Genomic DNA, 4,177 nt, shown 5'->3' with positions numbered 1-4,177 from the left:
TTCCTGGGAAAAAAAAAAAAAAAAAAGCTCGTGCAGCTCTGATTTTGAGCTCGCTCAGTGTGTCCTGGTGCTGGGAGCCATGGTAACAGAGTGGTCTGATAACTGCTGTGTGTTTGGTGAGATGTTTCAGTGTGTGTAGGAGTGGGAGAAGTAGATGCTTTAATTTAGGAAATGGCTTAATTTGTATATACATATACATGTTTTGTTTTAAATAGAACATTTATCTTTTTGTGATGGGTAGGTTTTGCTTTAAGAGTGTAATGTGTTGTGTATGATGTTATTTATGCTGTATGTTCAACATATTTGCTGCTCGTCTCCAGCGTGGTGCCTGAGAAATGAAGGTGTGAGCTCTGTGCTCCTTGGAGCCTCCAGCACGGATCAGCTCATGGAGAATATAGGAGCAATACAGGTGAGGATGCATATGTGCATGTGGAAAGTGTCAATCAAATGCTTAAGCCCCGCCTTAAAATCATTATTGACCAATCCCAGTGTTGCTGCCATATAGAGTGCTCCAGTTTCATTGGCTTTCGGATCATTGCAAAAAATTAGCTCTGTGACCAACAAAAGTTCATTCTTTAGGGATGCAAAATTCCGGGAAACTTTCCATGGGACTTAACGTGAATTTGAAATTTGAATCACCTGCACCAATAATTTCTAGAAGCCTGCACACTACAGCAGGTCTATTAAAGCCACACTACTGTATTTGAGCCCAACAAACTACATCCAGTCAAGTAAGTTTTGATGATATTAATAGGGTAAATATGTTAGATCTATGGTATTGAAGTTTAACTCGCAAATACTAAATCACAATGTTTTTATACAGTAGCTAGCTTGCCAGTAAATCAGATATTAGGGCCCTATGAAATCCATTAAATTTTTTCCCAAATTCCATTTTATTTTTCCAAGTTCCGTTTTTTTTTTTTCAATTATAATTTTTCTGGATCCTGTTTTAATTTTTCTAGACTCTGCATGTCTAATTGATGGAAATCATGAAACTCACAATATTAAACATTAGAAGTTTAACAAAAATTACATTTTAAGGCCTTATGAAATATGTTTTATTTTCTTTCTCAAATTCAGTTTTATTTTTACCAAATTCTTTTTTCCAATCAAAAGCATCTCTAATTAATTGATTTTATTAAAAAAAAAATATATATATATATATATATTCATTCTTTTTTTCCAGAAATATTGTGTTGTGTATTTACATTTTTCTGGTAAATAATGTTTTAATGTAATGATAGTACTACTACTACTACTACTACTACTACTAATGCATTTATTATTAAGTAATATAATTCTGTCACAGTTTCTTCAAGTTAAACCAAACTTTTATTTTGACGGGCTGCTGTGAAGACCTTTAGATTTCTGCTTGTATATATGACGATAGTTTTACTCAAAAGAAAGGGTAAAATTCTCATGACCTGACTCTCACAGCAGTTCTAGAGATTATGTTCTTGTGTTCATGTACTCATATTTTGAGGTGGCAGAGACTGAAAACAGCGATCGGTATGTGTGTAGTAAACGAAACCATGCATCTGCATCATTTATTCACACAGAGACACGCAGAACATGCAGGATTCATTGGTATGTTTGTGGCTTAATATTCACAGACACTAGTCCATATCACCTTTTCATTTAAGTGTACTGACAGACCTACTTATGGATCCATCCAAAATTTGGCAAATTCCATGTCATTCTGCATTATACAGTAAATTCCGTTTTTATGACTAGATTCTGCTATTCCGTCCGCATTTATATGCTAAATGTAAGCTCGCTTACATTTTCATTGACAATTTAATAGGCCAGCTTTCATGGTGCTAACTAGCTCAACTGTGATGCTGTTTCTTCTGCCTTCTGCTGGCCAGTTTTGTGTTATCATACGAGAATGTTGGTTATAGTTTGATGTAACACGCTGATTTGGGAGACAGCTTCAATTGTAAAATATTTTTACCATTCTAGAATTATTCCAGTTACAGTATTTCCAAAATTCCCCAGTTTAACTTCCCATGGAAAGTTTCACCCCTTTGCAACACTTTTTCTTGCATCTTTCATTCATTATAATAATCTTCAAAAATTCACACAACTTGAATGAATGTTGAAGCCTAAATTGTTACAGAAGTAAAAAGCTAAACATAGGCTATAAATGAACTACACCAGAGTCACATGACTTCTGGCTTTATATTCAAAAACATTTTCCCTTAAAGTCTGTGTTCAAGTAGTTTGTAAGATTGTGATTATAAACAGCAAGAAAAAAAACAAGGCTCTATTACTTGATGTATTTGATGTTGTAGAATAGCTTGTGTTCATCAAAGACCTTATTTCAAGCATTTAACTAAAAACCCATTGACTTCAGCACGGTGGGACCAGAGGAGCTGATTTTGGATACACCATCCCTACAGCACTCTATTATTAGACATTAGAAGATATTTTTAACTGAAAGTTATCCCAAACCCAACATAAAACATTGCCTAGCACTTAATAGTGAAAGAAGGTACCTATATTTTGATAATTCTTGCACAGATGTTTTAGTTAATGGCTATCAAATGAGTCTTTTCTGTGCTTAGCTGGATGTGAGAAGCATTTGCATCCATTCTGATTCAAACTCTCTGCCATTTTAATCATGTTACGGCAGTTTAACAATATAATGATGTGCTTTCCAGTCTCATAAGTATAATCCGTTCGATTTTAATCACTTTATGAGCCCATTTTACAGCAAATCATGCTGTAAGATCTCCGTTCCTATGGGACATTCTGTAAAGCTGTAAAGCCTGTCTGAGAAGGTGGGCGGAGCTTAGCCATGGGTCAATATGGTCGGGAATATATTATTATTTTAGCTCAGGTTTTGAGAGGAATCGATGTCTGATAAAGATTCGATGTTGATTTCTTCAAGTTGATCTGATTCAACTACTTGGAGCTTAAACTGTATCAGCGGTTCGTCCAGCGAATGTTAAAATCAGTATATCTTAACTATTCTGTTCATATTACTTCGTGGCCAACGACACTTTCATTCAACACTAAACTTAACATATCAATAGCTTTATCTGCTAAAATGGGTTAAACACATTGATTAAAGTTGCAAGGTTAGATTTTAACACCTCAAGCATATATAATGCATACAACATATTATTTGTGAATATAGTTGCCTTTTTATACGCATAAATGATTGTCTTTTGAAATCATCCAGTGAGTTTTGCGTGTTCCTTTGTCTCTCAAAGAGAAGCGCGCGTTTTTCTGGAATTTAGAGAAAGGGGAGCACAGAGAAAACCCTGAGGTCAAGGAGGTTGTAAAAAGGTCCTGGTCATAGACCTGCTATTCTTCTCATTTGGACGTGGATATATAAAATTGTCTCTTTTGTTGACGGGATTATTAATTTATGTGTTAAATGGTCATGGGTATCACGCATCTGGTCCCTGAAAGCCCGTAAAACAAAGATAGTTTATATTCACCGGGTGAGTTAGGGTCTTAGCACTGCTTTTCTTTGAGTCTCTTGAGAAGATAAGCCAAAGGGGACAGGAACTGCAGAGATACTGAACTGACCCATACATTTTAATTAATATTCTATTTGATTAATCTGTTTACCTTCTTACTGATACAGTGGAATATATTTAATCTGAACACTTATCCAAATGTTATATTTTTCACAAGAAAGCCTTGCATACAAGATGCAAGTGTGGAACATGTTGTAATTGTAACTGGCATACAATCTCAAGAGTGCACCAGATAAATCAATCAATTCAGTATATATATATATTAGTGGTGTCAAAATTAGCGCGTTAACGCAGGCGATTCATTATTTCAGTTTAACGCATTAAAAATCAATTAACGCAGGGGCGGGGCTAGGGTTGGCCACCCCACTCACAACTGCTGCTTCTGTCAATTTTTCTCTTGACAAGAAGTGCATTTATTCAGTCACAGAATGACTGACAACGGGATACGTTTCAGACGCGCGCTCCACTTCACTTCAGCGCCAGGCGCGAGTCAAGCGAGCGCGGATACGGTACTGTGCTCGCAGCGCGTGATCTTCAATTGCGCGCACAAAGGCGCCGGCGTGCGCTGTAGCCTGTATCCTTTCATATCAAAGCGCGAAATAAACTACATGCATGCAATGTCGTGGTCAGTTAAGTCATGAAGTTACCAAAAAGGCGATTAAAGCTGCCTTAAAACTGTGCATGCA

Source organism: Sinocyclocheilus anshuiensis, unplaced genomic scaffold (genome assembly GCF_001515605.1).
Source record: "Sinocyclocheilus anshuiensis isolate Anshui unplaced genomic scaffold, SAMN03320099.WGS_v1.1 scaffold262, whole genome shotgun sequence".
Taxonomy (NCBI): domain Eukaryota; kingdom Metazoa; phylum Chordata; class Actinopteri; order Cypriniformes; family Cyprinidae; genus Sinocyclocheilus; species Sinocyclocheilus anshuiensis.
This window is presented reverse-complemented; position numbering follows the sequence as displayed.